The sequence below is a fragment of the Phaenicophaeus curvirostris genome, chromosome 2 (assembly GCF_032191515.1).
Source record: "Phaenicophaeus curvirostris isolate KB17595 chromosome 2, BPBGC_Pcur_1.0, whole genome shotgun sequence".
NCBI lineage: Eukaryota > Metazoa > Chordata > Aves > Cuculiformes > Cuculidae > Phaenicophaeus > Phaenicophaeus curvirostris.
In genome coordinates, this window is record NC_091393.1 from 65,630,524 (window position 1) to 65,653,478 (window position 22,955).

Genomic DNA, 22,955 nt, shown 5'->3' on the forward strand with positions numbered 1-22,955 from the left:
AGTTGCAAAACATGTTTCTATTGGATGCAAAATATTTCCTTGTGTAAAATTAAAAAGTAACAGAGAAAAAAATCACAAAGACAGTAGATGGTTTTTCCATCTCATTTAAGTAGTGATTTGACTTTCATTTACAAATACAAATGATGGCTTCTTTACATAATATTTTGGTAAGAAATAATTAACAATATGCTGTGAAACAAGAAAATATATTAAAATGCACATTATTTTTCAATATCTGGGAGATTTAGAACATTTTTGCAGTGAAAAGTAACTTTTTTGTAGTGATTTATCTATACGTTAATCTCTTCAGGAGCTTCTCCATTTGTTAACAACTATTCACTGCTGATTATAAGCAGTTTTGTTATTGTTTTCAATCCACTCTGAGACCTTGTTTTTAAAAAAATCAAAACCCTCACTGGTTCTTTGCCTAGGAAGAATGCAATCTTTTCCCAGCTGATCATGTGGAAATTGGTTAGATGATCCCCAAGATGGTCCGTGTCTGTATATGTGTCAGGGAGACAACACAGACTTCCTGCAGTGTCACATATACAGTGATTTCTGGAGTGATATGATCATCATCTAAAGATGCTGTTCATGTTTGCACCCAACTGAGAAAGCAGTAATGTGACCTAATGTTACTTTTCAGCCACACAAATCATTATAAGGGCTGCTGAAATTACCAAACTGTGTTCAAATGAAGGACAGCAAACTGAGATTACAGTTTCTATTTATGATAGAGCTTGACAAACAAATTTTAATGATGCCAAGTCTAAAATGCCCAGTTCTATCAACTTCACTGTGCACATATCACCTATTTAGATGCTCTAGACGTGCTTTGAAATTTACATTCTCTGTCTACTTATTCCCATCAATTACAGAATGTAACACTCTTCAGTGAATTTTACTGTCTTATTGTATCACTGGGATAGTGAAGAATTATAATATTAGAAGCTGTTATAAAATTATTTCCACTTGTTGGGGCAAGTTGTTTTCAGGAAGAGCAATTATTCCTTGTGGGATGCAAACCTTAGCCTGAGGTTGGCCTCATGCTTGTGTACAAGATCAGATCTAGAATCAGAGGGAGGTATGAATATGGGTGCTCAAGATTAAGATTAAGATAATTAAGCATTAAGATAAACTCACCTGTGTAAAGAACTACTTTAGAACAGCTGTTCTCATCTAGACCTTTCTCTACGTTGTCAGAAGTGCAAGAAGAATAAAAGGGCTCAAATATTCAAAGAGGTCATGAAGCTTTGGAATCTTTAGAGGCAAACTTGCAAGCTTAGCATGTTCCATATTGTCATAATAGAGCTACTAAGATAAGAGAAAAAAGAAACGACTAAGTGTTTTTATTGTTGGAAATGCCATCTGACAAGGACAAAATGCTTAAAAAATAACTGGTTTTAAAAACAGTTCTGGCATAGCGGAGGCCTGGCTGAACCCTGCCCCATTTTCCACCAGCTCTTGTGCCCACAGGGACCAACTGCAGCCTCAGGGGTTTTACTCCAAATCCAGGCAAAACCGGTTCTGGAAATTCTGACATCTCCTGACAATGGGATTAACCTGTCAGCTCAGCTTCCACTGTTTGATCTATGCTAGCAAAGAACGCTTAGGTAAAAGCTTTAAATTAAAATTCACATCCGCGTCCTGCTTAACTCAGTCCTTGGGCTTAGAGGAGTGCTTTTTGCTCCCTGTTGTTGATGGAGTGAGGAAATAAACACACTGCCTTGAGTCAGGTGTTTAGGGTGGACATGGCAAAGATCCATGGCCCAGGGACCCTCATGAGCCTTATGTCCCTGCTGGGCAGCTCTAGGCAGAGCCCTGCCCAGGCACAGAGCTTTTGTGTTGTCCTACCAGGATTTCTTATTCTCCCAGCTAGCTACCCCAGGACCCACCAACAAGGATAGGGGGCTACAATTTAGGTATTCTTGTATCAAAGATGGATGCTCCTAAGACACATTCTGAACCTTACTTAGGTCCCAAGAAGCCTTTGATGAAGGATGCTGGAGCATCTATATGGGCTTCGCTTCCTTCTGTTGCACATCATTTTGGGGAGTGGTAACACATAGGTAGCTCTTATGACACCTCTTCATCCATGATTTTCATACAGGACTTTGGCATTATTGACCTCATTTTACAGTTGAAGGAAAATAAGGTTTGAGAAATGACATGAGTTTTTCCCCAAGGTCTCGCACAAGCCAGTGGCAGAGGCAGAGGCAGAAGAGCTCCTGGTCCATAAATCCCAGGGCAGTACTCTGTGCAAGATAGCACATCTTCCCCCAAAACCAATCTCGTGCATACATCCAATCTCTGCTCAATCTGTCTGGGTTGCAAAGGGCAGGAGACAAAGAGGGCATCTGCAAATTCCTGCTTCTTATCATATCTCTCTGAGGTGTGACTTGTGCCTGCATCAGCTTTCTTAAAGGGATCATAATCTAATAGAAAGGAGGAAAAAAGCTGATCTGGCTGCTGCTGAAAGATGATAATCCAGGAACAATTAGGTATCTATCCACCCGTCTTTGTTGAAAGCATGAATAGCACATGTGGGGAACATAGCCTCAGATGGCTGGAAAAATGAATTGTCTATTTTTACGGATCTTTTATTTAAATCTTGCAAGTAGTAAGAAAGCAATTTTAATAAAAAATGCTATGCATAGAAGAATTGCTGCTTTTCATCTGAGAAGTGGCAAAGTGAAAAATTTTCTTTATTTTTACTAATTTTCAATTTGATGCAGATGTGATTCCAATGCTAATTATGCCCCCCACTGTTTCTGTGCTCCAGTGAAATGTGACTCCCTGATGTTTCTCATTGTCTTTTGTTTACAATTCTAAGAAGTTGATGGAAATCATCTGTTTTTTGCTTCTGTACTGCTGTGGGATTTGTACAGCAGGAACCTGTCAAAATCATGACCTCTAGTAGGAGAAACTGTAGCCAATTCAAACTGCAGTAACAGCTGAAATCTTAGCATTTCCTACATATCTGTGATGAAACAGTTCCTGAATCATGGAAGGAAGATTTCAGAGATAAGGGAAAACAGAAGGATCTTCACAAATGAATTTTGCTGCCATATTTTGCTGAATGTTGTCTTGCTCAAGGCTTCTTTTTCTTGTGTCCTCAGTTTTCTCCTGAAAAAAAAAAGATAATACTGCAGCTGTGTTGTGAGTGTGATTTCATTAATGTTTCCAATGCTTTTGGACAGGCTGAAGACTGGAAGGCTCTCTCAGCACTTACACACTGTCTCCAAAATGAGGATCCATTAAATGAAAATGCCTGTTGTATAATTTCTGGTGATCAGTTCATGACATTGCCCAGGCTGGAGTGTCTGTGAATGTATTTTCATTTGCTGGACTGTATGGATAAGTGAGGCATCCGTGCATCAACCATGTATCTCAGGGACAAGGAAACTTTAAGTTTTAGGAAGATAAATAATTGAGTTCACCTTTAATTATACATGATTTACCAGGGCATCTTATACATACACATGCAATTGCAGTCTTGGTACTGGCAATGAAAGCATTACCAGGAAAAGCTATCTGGATTTTAGTGCTATATGGAAATCATTAGACAAATACAGCTCTCTGTCTAACCGGCTAATTCAATTCATTCAATTACCTTGAAGTGAAATATGTGATAAAATTAACAACTGTCAGATTGCTTTCTGCACAGAAGACCAAGACAAAGCTTTTCTCTATTTCCTAGGGAGTTTTGCCCTGCTTTTCCTTAAATCCCAACTCTTTCCTCTAGTTCCCAGTTCCTCCACTATTCCCAGTGTTTGCCTCCTCTCATCTAGAGCTCTTGGCTGCGTGACAGTCAGCACACAGTGACAGCGATGGTGCTGTTGATGACACGGCTTTGGGGCCAACACATATGCTGCTGGGCCAGATGATGGCTGCTCCTCTGGAGGGACGGAGGACCCAGTTACAGATGTATGATGCCAGTGGTCCTTTATTCACCTTGCTCTTGCAGTCTCCCACTTTTTTTCACAATATAATTGGGAATGTAATGCTTCAGAGCTCTCTCTAATACTTTCTCAAATGGAGCTGAAAAAAAAATCTAAGGGGGGTAAAAAGTTTTTTGGTAGGGTAAATAATAGGCATCTGTATAGAAGGACAGACAGGTGGAAGCAGATAGGTAGATGAATGCTGCAAACACCTTTATCTGTTAATGTTGAGACAAAGCTGTTTATAAAAAGCAGTAAAATATGTACATGTCAGCAAATGAATACTTCTGAGTGGGAGATTCAAAAACCTTCACCATGAAGCTGAACTCTGCACAGGCAGGCAGGGACCAGTGATGGATGCGGTGGCAATGAACTTGTGACTTGCCACAGGAGGTGAAAGGTAGGGCTGTATGGAGATATGCTGCTGTATCTGCATGGCAGATTCTGGGAGATATTAGGCAATCCATGAATTTTTGTGATTTTCCCTAAATTAGCTCCCTTGGATTCTCCATTAGGATGTCAGCAGTTGCCACAGATAATTGTCACAGATACGTGCCCGTGTTACCAGCTCAGCCTGTGGTCACAGAGGAGATAGAAGTAAGCTGCTTCCTGCACTTCAGAGCACTTGCAGCCTGTGCCATACAAGTTATGTGTACAGAACCTCCTAGAAGACATGCTAAAGCACATGGAGGATGGGGAGGTGATTAATGACAGCCAGCACGGCTCCTACCAGGGGCAAGTCGTGCATGACCAACTTAGTGGCTTTCTATGATGGGGTAACCATAGCAGTAGACACAGGTAAACTGTTGGATGTGATCTATCTGGACTTGCGTAAAGCCTTTGACACTGTCCATCATAACACCCTTCTCTCTAAACTGGATTTGGTGGGTGGATGGTTCGGTGGATAAGAAACTGGTTGGAGGATCATATTTAGAGATTAGTGGTCAATGGCTCAAATGGAGATCGATGGAGATCCGTGACAAGTGGTGTCCCTCAGGGGTCTGTACTGGGACCAGTGCTGTTTAGTATCTTTATCAATGATATAGACAGTGAGATTGAGTCCACCCTCAGCAAGTTTGCAGATAACACCAAGCTGAGTTGTGCAGTTGCCACACCAGAAGAACGGGATGCTAACTCCCCTGAGACTGGAGGCACAAACCTTAAATTCACTGCAGTTTCACACTGGTAGTATAACTTTAATGGATACTTGAGATTTAAGATACTGTAAATAAGAGGAGAAAGTCAAACACACATCATCTTAAAGATACTAATGCACAAACATTTCACAGTTATTTTTCCATGAACCATGTCACAAGTGACAGTTGTTTTCTTGTAACCTAAAGTTTATGGCTTGGCATTTTTGATAAATCTACATTTCTGTGCAGCTCTCCTGCCATTACAACCAGCTAGTAGTAATGAATGACCAGTTAGCTGCAATCACTAACCAGTTAGCATCCTCCTTGCCAGCACCAAAGGTGTCAATGATCCCTATACTGCAGCTGGATCTTCTCACTTTAAAGATGCCAGAAATGGCAGTTTGTGTGTCTTTGTACATAATGCACCCCAGTCAGCGGCTTGAACTTCAGAAACCTCGTCCCACTTGCCTTTATAGTCTGCTTCACCAGGCAGCAGAGCTGAATGTTTTGTGCTTGCTAGCAGGGATTGGATGTGTCTTCCATAGCAGAGAGAGTACAGCAAAACTGGAGTTCTCCATCTGTACCTCCTGCAGTCGTCAGGGAAGGAGGTGTAATAAAGAGGCAACTAGAAACATCAGTTCTGTTAGAACAGACTCCCTGCTGCTGGTAAGAATACCAAATATGTGGCATTTGAGAGAAAAGCGAGTTCCAGTAGCTCAAGCATTATCAACCCCTGCTGTTGTATCCACCCGCTACTGGCCTCATTCAGGCCTTTAACCTGCTGGTGACTTGATGCTTTTCTCTCCGGTCCCCAACACTTGCTGGCAGCCTGATGTAACCCCATCCTTCCCTGTTTGTTTTCCTTCTAAAACCCATGCCCCTTTTCAGCTGGGAAGCACCAATTTCTGGGCTGCCTACATCAGGGACGTGGCTCCAATTTGAGTTCTGAAGTCCACACAACACCTTCAGGTCTTATGTCTTTGGTTTCTCTGGTCTCTCCTGTTGTCTGACACATCCAGCCACCCAGGCAAAGCCGTCTGTTGCAGGCTGGCCAAAGCTCACAAAGTCAATTAAATTTCAAGAGGAGACAAAGCTCAACCTAGTCCCTTTCACAAACGCATGTGAAGCAGTGGGACAGCAGCACTCTCTCCCATTGGCAAGTAGGCATGTGAACTCCCTCTACATGGGCAACCAAGCACTAGGAGTGCTCTGGGTGTCTGCACAAGGTGTGCAGCCTGTTTTGAACCAGCACAAAGTAAGAAAGGTGATGCAGAATGAATATTCTTTTAAGTTACTGAGCATCTGGGGACAGTAACAGACAATGTCTTATTTATGATTTTGGGCAGAACATCTCTGTGTCTCTATTAGATCCTTTGCAAACCCACAGTGCTCAAACTGGGTATTTGTAATCCATGTAATGCAGAGCATTCTATAAACAACACTAAACAACATGGTTTTCACTTGGCTAGTGGGCAAAAAAGAGACCTAGAGACATCAAATGAATCACCCAAGGTCTAACAACAACCCAGTGGCATATCTGGTATGCCAAATCTCCAAAGTCATATAATAATCCTTTATTCACTAGATAGCATTGCCTCCCTAAAGGCAATATAATGATATTCACTAATGAGGTTGTTAGGTTTAATTAAAGTTGGTAGAGTGCGTTATGTAGCAGGAATGAAATTATTGTTTCATTTTTGTATATTAAAATAATTACAGAATAGCTAGGCTTCTGCATTAACTGCAAAAAAAGACTACTTCAATTCCGTATTTTTAGACACATCACATAGGAATTGCAATGGACAAAGGAAATTATGTTCTCTATGTCATGTTTAAGTACTTGCTTGAAATCTTCTGGATTATTAATCATTGTATTTTTTAATAAAGGTTTGAAAGGAGGCTGTAGAGAGGAGGGTGCTGGCCTCTTCTCCCAAGTGACGGGGGACAGGACAAGGGGAATGGCCTCAAGCTGCTCGAGGGGAGGTTCAGACTAGATATCAGAAAGAAATTTTTCACAGAAAAGGTCATTGGGCACTGGAACAGGCTGCCCAGGGAAGTGGTTGAGTCACCATCACTGGAGCTATTTAAAAGACAGGTAGACAAGGTGCTCAGGGACATGGTTTAGGGGCAGATAGGAATGGTTGGACTCAATGATCTAAGAGGTCTTTTCCAACCTGGTGATTCTATGATTCTATGAAATAAATCTAGTTAAGAACAAAATACTGTTCAGTGAAAAGAGTGATTCCTTGAATTTCCAACTTGTTACTTGTCTGTGGTGCTATATTTACTGACACGCAATAAAATACCTGGGGCTGAGCCGACTTTAAAATACTGCAATATGAGTTATGGCATTGTTTCATTTTTGAGTAACATATTCTGTTTTGTTTTCAATTCCATCTGACTCCCAGATGGAAAAAAAGTAAACAGAATTTAAAGGAAAGATGAAGATAAAATGGCTAAAATTGGAATAGAAGTGTTCTAAATTACTCTATTTGGATCTGTTTAGATCTCCGTTATAACTTTACAATTGCCTTACTACGGAGTGACATGAGTTCTTTTACCAGAAGATTTTCCCCAAGGGCCAGATTTTGGTTCTGTATGTATACCCTCAAAGAAGATAAATATAATTTCTATAGCAAGATCTGCAGTCTTGGCTTATACTGAGAAGCACCTTATTCCACAGAAATCCTTACTTTTTTGTGCTGCTTTATGCAGGGAAGGGTGTTAGAATCAAATCCATAGCTTACTAACTTAATAATTCCCAGTCAGCAACAGCATGCAATACATGTGTTCACACATTTTCTCCCTCTCCAAGACAATCAGGGTGATGATACTGACCTGGGGGGTCAGAAACAATCCCGGGGTCTTGCTTGGGTGCAGCCGCAGTGGCAAAACAGAGTCGTGTGGCTTGAACAGTCTTCAAACTCAGTGGAAAAAGCATGGAAGGAAATAGTCAAACTAGTTTATAGCCATCAGCCTGAAAAGTATGTGAATAGCACGAGGTATTTTGGTTTCCTATCACTTGCATAGGAACAAGGAACAAGCACAACAGACACACATCTCATTTTTCTTATTGTAGCTAACAGCACAGGGAATTAGAAACTGCAAAGATGACTTCTGCCCTGTACAGACTCAATGTTCACATACTTCAACCCTCTGCAGTAAGGTGACATCCTTAAAATGTCAAAATACTTCCCTTATTCTCTACAGTTTTTGTTCCTCTCCTTTCCTCCTGTCTATATTCCAAACAAGGCAAGACTTCCTGTTTCTGAATGACTGCTCGAACTGTTCTTGATTCACAGATGAGCCCCAGACTTTTGTGGTTTGTCCTCTTTTTTCAGTTGATCCCTTTATTCTCCAAACACATTGGGTTGTTTTAGTCTTACACTAACTATGGTTGAATACCATGCAGACAAAAGTATTCACAGGCACAAGAATAAAGAACTTCATGTTCCTGGGTATACAGAATGGTTGCTCATGTCAAGTAAGGATGTGTGTGCGTGTGTGTCTAACTGCTGGAGGCACATCTTTAGGTGTGTGATTTCCTATCAGCTCTCTTGAAAGGCCAAATTGAAAACCCAAGAACTGCAGCAGCAAATTCCCTACTGATTCTCAATCACTTCAAGAAAGGCACAGAATTTACAAAAGTAGCTCTTTTAATATGCTTTTTCAGCCTAAGAATATGCTGTAGTCTTCATTTTCTATAGAGAGGTGTAAGTTCAGTGTAGATCAGCATGTGGGACATAAATACCAAAACTCTTGTGGCACTTTACAGGAACTGTGGAAAGCCAGGGAATGTCCTTCGAACCTCCGAAAGGAGGCAGAAAGCAAGGCAAGGACTCTGCTTCCAACAAAAGGATTATGTGATAGTGAAACATTCAGGTGTGTTCTTACAGTGTTTGAGCCTAGGCTCCCAAATAGGATTCACGTATCTCGCTGATGTTTGATGTCTCAAAACCTGCCTGATGTCTCAGTTCTGGCTGGTTTTGCAAGCTAATATCCCCTCCCATTTGTTTTGACACAGACAAAGCTAGTAGACACACCCTCAGGAGGCCAAAATCCTCACAGAGTGATGAGAAATCTGGTTATCATGGTTACCCCCTTTGGCCACTAGAAATCAGGGGTTTGGACAAGTGCATCCTCACTTCCAGAGCAAGTGTATGGACACAGGTCTGCGTTGCTCCCCAAGTTACATGTCACTGAAGACCCCATGGTAGCACTGCCACTTCCCCTCATGCACCTGATGAGGGGATCCACCAGGAACATAAGAGGGTCAATGTCTTGTCCCATGGGTGTATGAAACCCAGTGTAGACAAGTACAACTTCAAGAAGAGATGTTGAAAACCCCGCATCCTTGTAAGTAGCGAAATCAGATGAGGATTACCTGGGAAAAGTGGGACCTGCTGTGCTAGGGACTTTGGAAGCACCTATTTGTTCCTGGAGAGTGTGCTTCATGGAGAGAAAAACACCATCACTTTTTGCAAGAAAGGGTTGATCCAGCTCAAGGGCAGAGGTCATGAATAAGTTTCCAGTTCTGTGGTGCAAGATCTACCCCTTTCCTTATTGTTTTGTTTCCTACTATCTATTTTAGGTAAAGGCTGATTGGTGTGCTGGCTTTTGAAAATCCTATTTGCAGGTGCCTGCCTCACCCTACAAGCTCAGACCAAGATGCTCTTCCAGTGTGAGAGGCTGTGCCAAGGGCCCAGAGCAGGAGACAAGTTACAGCACTGTGCTGCAGATGGGCTGAGATGTAACCCCAGATAGAGTATTGTATGAGGCGGTAAACTGCAGAATGGGGCTCGTGCTCAGTGCTCGACCCTTGCCAGGTCTGTGCAACCCATGGGTGAATTCCAGCAGGGCACCTGAGGTTACAGCAACCATCTAAACCAACAGGAGCTGAACCTTCCTTTCTGCTGAGATTGCTATCAGGCCATACTTAGCCCATTTGATGGTGCGGTGTGTTTAATCCTTTACCTAAATGAAAGGAGCTGAGCAGTCTGTCAGGCTGAGCCAGGAAACAGGAAAATTTAACAGTTTATGTTCGTGCAGGAAATGTTTCAGTGCTGTTGGCAAAGCCACATGAACCCACAACCTAAGACAAGCTTCCAGGAATGATGAAGATAACATCTTGTTAGTAGCAAATACGGAGACTTAATTTAATTAATTATAATATAGCAGCTTTTCAAAATGTCTGAGAAACCTTACTGGAAATGAAATATAATAGAAAGGATAGAAAAAGTAAATCTGTAGGTATAAAGCAGGGGAAACTTAAAGTATCCACTCTTTTCTTATTCTAATTCTGTTCATGTTCCCCTTACTTGCTCTCCTCTTACTTTCATCTTCTCTTGAAACTGATTACACCATTACCATGATCAAAGGGAGAGAGAGAGGGAAAATGTTGAAGAGAAAGATCACCCATAACTGTACACTGTTGGGCAAAGGCTGTTTAGCATAAAGGTTGATGTTGGTTAAAGTGTTGATCTGTGACCTGGAGGAAAGCCTGGGAGGAAAACAGGATAAAGCAGGCAAAGAACCAGTAAAATAGTTTGAGAGCGCATGAGGAAAGAATGGATCTCAAATTGTTCAGACATGTACCGACACTGTTAATGATTTATCTAGCCAGCTTACGGATGGAAAACTGATGTAAATACATGTAAATACATATATGTTTTTCAGGGCTTCAGTCAGGTAGGAGATTTGCAGAAAATAATGTCCTTAGAGTATTTCCAGATCGTTTTCATAGCTAGAGCCACAAGCAAGCAGCCATAAGTAAAGACTCATGTATGTACGTGGCTGTTTTCTAAGCTCAGAAATATCTTGAGCTTCATGCCAGCTTGATGCAAACATCCATACTGGTTATTATACTATCTGAGGGGTTCACCCTTCTACATTTATTTCTGGTTCCATCCTAAGACCAAGAACAAAATTCACTAGTCAGATTTACACATCAAATATTCAACATCACGTTCTTCAGCACTTGATACTTATAAAAGGAGCAAAACATTGCAGTGAAGATGCACGATGTGGTTAGGATCCAAGAAGGAATTTAAATTTGTGACAGCTGTGATACAATAAAATATTTTTTTTTATAGCTAGGTTTCTTTTTCTCCTGAAAGCAAAAGATAAAAAGGTAGAATAAAATGCAAAAATATTTTGCTAAAATTGGGCCACTGGTAGTTATTTCTTCCAAGCTATGCCTTCACCTACAGACACTATTCAACAGAAAAATAGAAAGAACCCTTTCTTACATTGCATAATACCTCCAATGGACTAATTTCTAGTGAGTGGGTGACCTTGCACGTAAGACAAAATTCGTAAGTCTACAGGGTAAATTCTGATTTGGATATTCTGTGCTTCTGTCCTGCACTGTGGAGCTAAATGATGACAATAATGCAGCAGAACATAAAAATATTATAACTTTGGATGACACTTGTTTTTGCAACATTAAGCACATATGCTGTTTTCAGACCAGCTTTGAGTACATGGCTACATATATATGAAATGTCACCAGACTAATGTTATTGGTTCTAAGAGGCCAAATACTGAATGATTGCACAGTCTGTAGTCTTAGCATGCCTGGAGGGTGACTCTTCCCAAACATGGTTAAGACACATTGCCAGGGCACCAGCTGCATAGGAAAAGGCCTGCTAGGCTGTGCCTACTCAGTATCTAAAGGAAAGAGCACAAACACCCAGGGCAATTCAGCACAGCTTCCCTCAAAACATCTACATTTATGTAAATAAATTTCTTAGAGAGGTCTCTCGCTGAGTCATCACCTCTAGGTGTAATTTAGCGAGGTTTAGAATCAGATCCAAGTTTCTCTCCATCCTTATTATTTCACATTTTCACACAAGGCTACATGATTATTGGTTTGGAACATTAAAATGCAAATGATAGAGGAAGCAATACATATTTAAATGTACAGTGTCAGCTTGGTATAAAAGCTCTTCTGGAACAGAATGACACTATTTTCTTCAGTAACTTCTAAAAGTGGCAAAATAAAAATGAAAGGGGGAAAAATACTTCAAGTCTATTTAGATTCATGCTTTATTGGCCATGCTGAAAGAAAAAGCTTAGTAAGCTTGGAGTGGAGGGCAGAGGGAGAAAAACAGTCATTAGTGTAAATATAATCCACAGCTAAATGTGACTTCCAGGCAGCAAGAGGAGGGGGAGAGCATGCCAGGAGTGCTAGATTTGAAATAAGGGTAACCTCCTCCCTACAGAGAAACAAAGAGGAGTTTTGACTTACCTTGTCTTTGTCACTTTTGGAATCAATATACTTTTCACATAAACACAAAGGAGGCAGGCCGAAGAAAGGACGATGCCAGGGCAGAAGGCAGAAAGCCTTCTCTGCCTTCTGCCCCATCCTTGTGGGATAGCCTACTATTTTCCAAATTTAACTTCTGGCTAAGGAGTGATAGAATGTTACTTATTCTCATGATGGTTTTTTCAAAGCTTGTATGGTTACCAGGGCAATACAGAATGTTTCCAATTTTACTTTTTTAATATTATTTTTCCACTGCCATATTCAGTGTCGCCTGAAGAGAAAAAACAAGACTTTAATCATGTGGAAGACATTTTTCAGAGTCTGAAGTTGTAGCTCATAACTCTATGGCTATATGTAACCCATTTTTACTGCTGAATCAACAGTAGGATCTCAGCATTTAATGTTTTATATTAATGGGTAAAGGGGGCAGGTAGCTGAGCTGTCATTAAAATGCCATTTCTGTCCCCTTTACTGAACCTGCCCTAAAACATCCATGTGAGCTCTAGTTGCTGTCTTGGACACAGTTCTACTTCTCACAGATGGACCTCAGAGCTGGGTTTTGTTTTAGCAATATTGGGTGAGAATATGGATCACAGACAGTCCCGAAAGATAGGTCTGTATTTAGTCTCTATGACCCATGGAGATGAATAACATCTGGGCACAGGCTTGGGCTAGTTCTCTGTTCTCTGGAACAACATGTCTTGATGAACTGACAAAGTCAGCAGAAAACCGAATTCAGGACCCCTCCTGCATACACCACCCCCACCCAGACATACACTCACACAAGTACAAACAGTCCTTTTCATGCAGAGCTTAAATCAGTTCCCAGAATAGAGTCTTAACGTGTTGTAAAAAAATGTTTTTGCTGGAGTTGTGTCTGCATTAGCTTTTGGCAGGATAGTGAGGAGAGCTGGGAGAGTAACACCCCTGGATGAGCTGGCAAAACTGTTGTCATGTGTACCAGCCTCTAGTGAGAGCAGAATCAGAAGCTTTGAAATTTCACAATTATTTATATTTCAGTTATCACAGGACTGGAAGCCAGAAGATTATAGGAAAACAGAATTGGAAAAAAAAATAAATAAAAGGAAATAACCACTCTTTTTAAAAGCCTGAAATTGCTACAGGTTAAGTTAAAAGTTTGGTAAATTCCTAAAGGGAACACACTACCAGTCCAATAGTCTTGAAATGGGACTGTATTTCATTCACAATTTCTGAGTTGCACTTTTATTTGTGGATAATGAAGCTGCAAAGTGAATTAGCTTGTTAGAGGCCAGTGCTATTATCACTTACCACTCCAAGGATGCAGTCACTGCCCCAGGGCTGCTGCCAGCAGCTATGAGCGGGTGCCTGGGCGGGGAGCTTTGCTCTTTTCTCTGCTGATCTTTCCTTTCTGTGCATGGAAAGCTTCTGAGCTGCAAGTACACTTCACGTCTCTTACTCTTCAAAAAGTCATGTTCCATAATGCCGGTTTATCCTTTCAAATAGAAATTCATTCCAAATTGCATCACCCACTCCTCCACCTCATCCCCATGCTGGCATTACATGAGTGAAAGGCTGCCTGTTCTCTGCTCTCTGGGCCCTTCACCAGGGCCACCCATGACTTGAGACTGGGATTCCAGCTTCCTGCACTAGTGCATGAATCACACTGGAAATTATTGTGATCATAAATTAAAATATCCCATGAAAACACAAAAACCTCTTTTTCATTAGCTGAATGTCAGCAACAGGGTAATGTTCACTAAAGGGAATCTGATGTTATACCCCAAAGGATCCAGTCAGTTATCTAATGCCCTTCTGGAGGAGTTACTGGCCCAAAGGTCAATCAGTTACTAATTTGTTTTCCACTCAGAAAGGGTCAAACTGGGTAGACGCTTTAACTGTTTCCTTGTAAGGTAATAACGCCCTCCCAAAATAGGCTCTGGTTTGGCCTGCTCTGGATTTCTGGATATCAGTTTCTTATTAATCACTAGTAATAAATTTCCTTCTGAGATCTAATTACAAATAACAGTGTCTTGAGTGAGGTTTGACCCCAACAGAGGAGGTTCCTCCTGTTTTCTCCATCCTAGAGAATTCTCACAGACCAGAGAGTGTGGCAGTATTACCCTTCATTTCTATTTACACCTTTTTTCTTCATAAGCTGAGCTACTTACATATCTGCATATAAAGCCCATGGGTCAATTCAGCTTTTCCCTGAACGTTCCTTAGTTTGGAGGGTTTTCATGCATCCATTTGTCTGGGTGTCTTCTGTAGCATCTCCCTTCCTAGTTCTTGGATTCACATCTTTTGACCTCTGCAACCACCTTGTTTGAATTTTCCATTATTTCCTCTACATGTTTTGAAGATCTATGTTATTTTCTGTTTCCTTCTTGCTGCTACTCTCTCCACTCAGTAACTTTCTTCCAGCCCAAAGACTGACAGAAATGAAAAAAGTCTGTTTTGTCTTTGTCTAGGAAGTGCCCAGAGCTGCGGTTAACAGCTGCATTAGTGAGATGGAGCAAACTGCCATTAACTCAAACCACTTTGCAATCCCATGTTACCCAACTTTAACAGGAATGGAGAAGACAATGAGGTTCATTGCCAGAATGTACAAGTAGGGCACAGAGACGGTAGTACCAATTCTGTTACACAACCTTGCCCCAGAAGAGTACTTATTTTCATTAATATCCCACTGCAGATTCTTAAAGAGAAAAGTGTGGGTAAACTGTTGTAAATCACTTCTTCAGGGTATAGATTTGGTAGAAAAACAGTCTAGGTAATAATTAAGTATAACCAGAAAGCAAACTAGGTGTTTAACTTTCCAGCATATGGTATGAATAGAACATCTGAAGCTTCTGGACAAAGCAGTTTGCAGCATGTATAATAAGCTGATAGAGACCTAGTCACATGATACCACTGAGATCTTGATTTCTACAATAAAGAAGAATCTAGGTATCTATATGGATGGTAAAGCACTCACAGTTACAATAGATAAGCCTGAAGGTTTTTGAGCAGGGACATACAGCTTAATGCTTCTGTGGGTAAGGTAATGATCAGCACAGGTAAGTTGAAATACTTCTAGTACGAGTAGCTACAGTTCAATCACAGAGCACAAGTACATTGTGCTTGAAACCAAGAGTTTCTAAGTGTGACGATATTCTTCACCAGTGAAGACTTCCAGGCTTTAAAAGTTTGAAGACTGCTTGCCTGTATTAACTAGCAATTCTGTACTCCTCTGCCTGCAGATTGATGAGGCTTCTGCTCCCATATAGCTTACACTGCCTCTGGGAAGTGCTCTTAAGCCTATTTTACTTTTTGTTTCAGGATTCACCTCTGTTGCCCAGACATGTAGGGAACTGGCCCAGTGTGTCACAGGGAGACACATCAGCCTACGTCTTAGGTGGCCAAATGGGCTGGCTCAGCTCCGTCTGCTTCTTTAATCACGGAAGGCAACCAGGCTCAAAGACCTCAGGGAAGTTCCTGTGAACCAAGGGGCATCTAGCCCCTCAACTAGCATGTAAAGGGCTTCAGCTCGCCCAAATGCACCTGACCAGAAGCAAGGTCACTCACCTAGGCCAGTGTCTGTACTGCTTCTGTAGACAGCAGTAATGGAGGGAGGCAGCTCTGGCTGATTCATCCCTTTTTAAGCCAGGCATACAGGTAAGTGGGATGAATCACTGCCTGACACTACCTCCATTGACTGAAGAAGGAATTAGGCAACTAACTTAGGTCAGATGTTTCATTTCTCAGTGAGTAAAATCAGGTTAAATTAATCCTTCCCTGTGTTGCACTGTAAAGGGGAAAACTAATGATTGCATTTTATTTGAAGGGAGATACTGTCCCTCACCTCAGTAAAACAAAATTAGTTTGTTTCCAGTTGTGCTATTTGTTCTGATGTGTGGATCACTGCTTTCTAATACAGCAGGCAAAATGAGAGGAGACATCTAAATCACTGATGCAATATTGCCAATTGTTTGTATCTTATTGCTGGTCTCTTACAATATATTCTGTTTCTTCAATGCTCATCTCTTTGGGCATTGAAAACAAATAAGAATACCACCTTCCTTTACAATATAAACCAAGAGTTCATGCATCTAGTCATCTGGAAAACAAGCACAGAAAAGCATTATCTGAGTGTGCTATGCAAGAAGAATAAAGTAAACTGCAAATAAAATGTACCCCTGATATTCAGAAAAAAGAACAACTCAACTTCATTTTAAGCTGGTTGAAATCTGATGAAGATTTTCTTCCTTTTGCTTTCAGTAGTTTTGCTCTATGAAATAGCAGAATGAACCCTATTATTTCAGGCAATCTTATAGTTTAAAAAAAACAACAACCAACTCTCAGTCCGTAGTATTCCTAACAGCACGGTCAATGAATGGCACCATAACCATTAGTTTTGTCACCTGTTCCTTCATGAGCTGGATCCTCCACTATTCTCCTTCTCTTTTTGTTTCACACACAGAGGCCATCTGCAAAGCCCAGGGACTATCTCTGGCTGTAGCTTGTAAATTGGGCTGTTGTGAGAAAATAGAAGAGAGTCCAAAATGGTTCCTTAGCCTGTGTGTTTCCCTGCACTGCAACAGATACAACCAAGGTTACATGGGTCCCCAGTCACACAGAAGAGATGGAGCAGTGGCACAGACAAAATAGTCCTAGTTTGGCTTGTTACCTTGCTATATCTATTCCTTCAGGCCATAAGGCTCCTATAATTAACTGCAGGTCAAAGCCTTTTTCCCTCGCAAAACCACAAAATCTTCTATTTTATTTCAGCATGTGAATTAGAGTTTTGTCCAAGTTTTGAAGAAACCAGTAGAAATAAGGCTTTAATAATTAGAATTAATGAAACAGTGTACCTCAGGTACTGAAGTATGATTCAAGAAGGCACAACCATCCCTACAACAAACAGCTTTCTTCATTCAGGCACTTGGCAGAGGGAAAGCATGTGGAAGTCCAATTTTCAGTTTAGAAGTAAAAATTCATTGAATGAGGATGATGGAGTAGGAATCAAAAAGGTTTCTCTCTGTTTTGACTACTTCTCAGTAGAGTTGGTGCATATTGTATCTTAAAATGAAGTTAGGAAGACACACAATGTAGGAGTGCATGTATCACCTAGCAGTTGAAGATTCAGGGCTCATGCCTTAAGAGCTGACTTCTGTCTTGGGCAAGTTGCTGCTCTCTCAACTTTCATTAAGTAGCTGCACTTGAAATGGACCAATTCCATGCAGTCTTTCACAGATAGTGGGTATTTTAAATCATCTTTGACACATTCTGAAATTCTGCAAGGCAAGAAATTATACACAGCACAAAGTATGACTAACATTTGTGTGAGTCATCAACCGTGTTACCGAAGATAGTTTTGGAGAAACGAATATGTACAAAATTAGGCTGATCTTGCAAAACTCAAAAGTCTCTTGCTTCATGTGCAGTGGATGTGAGCACACCAAACTGTGTGCTGGGATTTTCCCAAGCATCCTGCTTCAGCATGCTTCAGCCTGCTTCTGCTGCCCTGGGGGGGAAACACAGGCTGCTGGGCCAAGGCTGAGTGTTTTGGATGTCCCACCATGCCTCCGCATGATCCATGGAAAAAGAAGAAAACCTGAAAATAAGAGGAAAAAGGCATCTTATCCATAAGGATAGGAAATGTTAGGAATACTGACCTCAGATGCCCTGCTTGGCCACACTGCACACAGAAGTGTGTTGATGGAGAGCTGACCTCGATGAGCTGGCCATCTGCTACACATACAGTGTGATGCAGCAGGAAGAAAGGGGTGTTGTTTTCCAGTAGTACTGTGGCCAAACAACTAGCAACAGCAGCAGCCGGGGAAATGGCCTTATTCTTTTGGCAAAAGCATCTTCATATATACATATGTCTGTTCCCTCACCCACCCCTATGTGAATGAGAAATCAGGGCCTTCTTGACACGAGGCAGCACACACCAGATGCTGAGCAGTCAACAAGACAGATGCTGCCAGGGGAACAAAAGAGGTAATCATATAAATACTTAGAAGATCCTTTTAATCAAAATCTTCATTGTCCTTTTTAAAAGGAAGGTACTTTTTAATAGCTACTTAATTTCATTCAAAGGCAAGGAAGGGGCAGAATAAATATTTCTGTACAAGGATGAAGAAGGGATTTTTTTTTAAAAGAAGGGTTTGATTTTTTTTAATAGCTTTTCAACTAATAACTTAGTTGAAAATTTCTTTGTTTTCTTTTCACAGTGCTTTTTCCCATGAAACCTTCTAAGGAAAGCAAACCAGGAGCTACTTCTTTGCTTATGCATATATCGATTTTACGAACAGTACAAACAGTATGTATCTGAGGAAAAGCAGTCTCTTGATATTAGATCCTTGATAAGAGTTGATGCTCTTCAGTGCCTCCACCTCTGCAACACCCAATAATGTGCCAATTGCATTAGACCTATGGAAATCTGCCTGGCAGTCTCCACTGTCCACTTTTGCTGTTTATTCCCATATATATTTCTAATGCATCTATTAACTCCTGGTCCTACTCTAAGGGTATATATGAGATACGCCTTTCCCATACATAGAGTGAGCATGAAGGGGAAACACCTGTCTTGCCAAGCAGTGCGCAGACCATGCGCAGTGAGCACAAGCACCACTGCCCCAGGTCCTACAGAACAGCATTCACTGGTGGGGGGGTCTCTGCTCTCCTATAGCTAGGTGTTGTTAGAGATGCCGCCTGGGCTGCCAGAGAGGGCAAAAGCTTTAGCAAACAAGAAGTGGACACAACACCCAGGCTTGATGCTCGGTCCCCACCTCCTTGCTCTGAGGAAGGTACTGCAGCAGCTGCCTAAAATTTCACTGTAATTTTAAAGTCTGGCTGCTCCCACAGTCTTTGGGAATAGCAGCACTGGCTTTGCCCTTTTCAGCTGTGTGGAGAAAAGGCAAGATGGGTGGCAGCAGGACATAGCACCCCAAATTGGAAGCATCTGCATGCTTTCTCCCATCCTCCCTACTCTCCCTTTCCCCATGAGGACCCTGGCACAGATCACGAGCCAGCTGAGGTCCCCAGGGGATAGCACCATCTGCAGTGAGGCTGATGAATTAGATGCTGCACACCAGTGGCAGGCAGCTCAGACAACACCCTGCCTGCTTGGCTGATGCAGGGGTAATGATGAGGAAAGAAACCTTATTTTGTCATTGTGTCTCTTCCTGAACACATTCCAGCCAAATATTTCTGTACCTCCTCTCATTTGTGAAGGTAATCCTCATGGTGACTGCCTCAGAAAATTCACTACTAGCGGTGCCAGCTTCTGTGCACTGGTTCTTCTAAGAATCCTGTCTTTAGAATCCTACAAGGCCTACAAGTGTCTTACTTCAGGTACGTAAATAGCATAAAACCAGAGTCGTGTAGTTGTTCTCATAGTCTGTCTCCACTATGAGCTAAGTGCCTCTTTAGTGTGGCATAAACCATTCAAAAAGGTAAAGTTTGGTTAATAGTCAACGGTCATGTCCAACACAGGTACTCTTACTCAGGTTTTGCTTTGCCTTTCACTTGGAAAACAATGCCAGTCTTTTATCTGATTTTGCCAAACCTGAGAAAGTTCTGCAATGTGAACCAAGATGATTATTCAAGAGCATGTCCCAGATATGTCGCATCTTGATGACTGATGGCTACTAGATGCCTCTGGAGAGGGCAGAAACAGGTACCATTCAAACATGCCTTTGTCTAATGTGTCCCCTCAATCCTCTGGAGAAGGCAGACGTATGCTATGCAAGAGCTGATGTCCCTGCGGATGCCAGATAAAATATAGGACCTCAGGAACGCCTTATTTTGACTTGCACCGTCGGCAGTTTTAAGCTCTGTCCTAGGATCACAAAGGCTAGTCAACTACATATTCAACAGCAGAAAAGCAGGGAGAAGAGAAAAGCCAGGCTGTTCCCATTCTGACAGAAGCTGAGCCTTTGCAACACCGCCCCCCCAAAAACTCTTTACAGGAATCGCAACAAGACCTGCTGCTGGAGCAGATGCAGCCCTTGGAGGTTAAACCACTCCTCAGCCATCAGTGGATATTCAGGTGGTGTGGCAAGGGCATTGCCAGTTCATGTGGGTCCTGCCATGCATGAGGTACACAACCCAGATACTTGTTCAGGCTGGCCGGAGGGACTTCAGCCACTGCAGTTCAGGTTTCTTCATAGGATCCCTCTGTGTATAGAAAATGTTAGGAAAAAAACTAGGATAACACTAGATGATATGAATAATTAACATATTTAACAACTACGTCTTCATTTCACACATGACACCACTATATCTGAGATATAGCCCTTCTCAAATTGCTTAAAATCTACATGGAAAAAGAATTGCAGAAAATTTGGAAAAAAATTCTTTAAATCAAATAATTCAGACCAAAGACTAGTTGGCAATATTTCCAGCTAAAAATGCCAATAGTACAAACCTAACTATGAGAATTTTGATTGAAGAGACCAGCTCCTTTCATTAAAGGTGCTGTGAAATAATGAGGATCAAACCTTCCTGTGGCAGAGCTTTTCCTCTGGCAGGTAACTTCTGTGCCTTCCATTTAAGTATGGAAAGAAGCCTTTTACCTTCAATGAACAGCCAGCCTGGTTTCATATAGTAACAAAGAGCTGAAAGGTGCCTGTTAATAGCAGAGACTCCTGTTGTACATAAGCAGACAGACAGTCCCACAAAACCTGGGTGGTCCTTTTACCCACTCTAGCCCATGTCTATCTCTTCATACCAAGGGGAGGAGAGAAACCACACCCTTTTTACCCCCAGACACAGGCTGCAGGCCAAGGTCCCGTGGTATCTTCCAGCACGGTCAGAGTTCATTCTCTCTAAGGTGATGCTTAGGACTAGACTGCCTAGAATTATTTACTGTTACTAATTCATACAATGAATGTGACTTTTTGTTTCCATTCATGGAGCCTCTGCAAAGAGGAAATGCCTTCTAACAACCATTTTCTTTCTTTACAAGGGTTTGCATTAGTTCATGGTTTTCTTTAGAATCAATAGCCTGAGCACTAGCAGCCATTTGCCATCCAATTTGACTGGGACAACCAAACGGTTGCAACTAAGACTTGCATCATAGAATCATATAATCACAAAATCATAGAATGGGTTGGAAGAGATCTCAAAGACCATCTAGTTCCAAAGCCCTTGCCATGGGCAGGGACTCCTCCCACCAGACCAGGATGCTAAAAGACTCATCCAACCTGTCTTTAAACTCTTCCAGGGAGGGGGCAGCTCTTATCTCCTGTTTGCAATTGCTGAGTAATTCCAACATAAATTTTGGAGTGGGTTTTTTTGTTGTTTGTTTTTTTTTTTTTTTTAAATAGACCCAGGAATGCTCTTTAGGCACAGCTTTTTTAAACTTTTAGTGTTTATGATGCTTTGGTTTCTACAGGTAATTGTGCAACTCAAAACCCATTCATGCCTGTAAAAGGCAATAATAAAAGAGACTAGAAGCACCAGGAATGTGAGTCAGCAGCTTTTATTTTTACAGGCATTTGTGAATACCCATTTCTCTTGGCAACTAAACAAAGGTGACAAGTTGTAAGGTAAAGGAAATATTATCAGTGAAAAACTGTAGACTGTATGAAAATCTCATCCAAGCAAATGGCCAAGTTAGTACTGAAATCTTATGTGGTAGCTTTAGATGGCACTGCAAAAATGTCCCCCCGGCCTTTCTGTCCCTCCAGCCTTTCTGTCCACTACCTGAGGAGTGAATGGGTCACCAGAGGGGATCTAAACTTCGTTGCTTCACTTGCTAGTGCTCTTTATGACTGGGTACACACTCCTCCATGCACGCACACAAATGTGGAGGAGACAGTTGCATACTGCATCATCAGTCCACCTGGTAAAACTAACTGGATTCAATGCAGACAATCCACACTTCCTTCTTCCCCAAACAGCACAAGAGAAATGTCAATGACTCTTTTAGAAGTCTGACATGGACATCACAAACTCTTTGTCAAAGTCCCATTGAATTCAATTGCAGCTGTATCAAATCAGATTTTTTGCTCCTCTTGGCAGCCTTTTGCAGTTCTAAAACACGTCTTTTAATGCCTGTTTTCAAGTGCTGATATTCAAGCCAGTGCAAAACCAAAGACGGTGGAATGTCTGTGTCTGCAGTAGCACGTAAGATATTAAATTATTCTTTGCAGTAGGAGCCAGCTGATTCATGCTTCATTGACCTGCAGAAAATTTGTCATCTTCCCTAAATCCCTAAGCAATAATTAACAGCTGAGTGCTGTGATGACTTCATGTTTTACCAAGACTTCATTTTTTACTAAATATAAAACAGCAATTTTACTATAACACTAAGGAGTTTTACCATCAATAATTAAAAACTGAACTACAACTGTCCAAATAAATGAAAAGAGTATGTTTTATAAGGCATGATTCTTGCTCTTATATTGCATTTAGTCACTTCCTAATTTACAACATCTACTGATTCACTGCAAATTAATGCTATTCTAGTGCTCATATGTTTTACCAATGAATCTTTAAACATCTGTTCTTCTCCTCTCTGCAAGAGGTACCTGTGAGGACAAATAGAAGAGAAAATGATAGGCCAGCAGAAAATAACAAAGGGTAAAGAGACACAAGAAACCCACAAAACATGCAGGAAAAGTCTTGCTCCACCTGTCT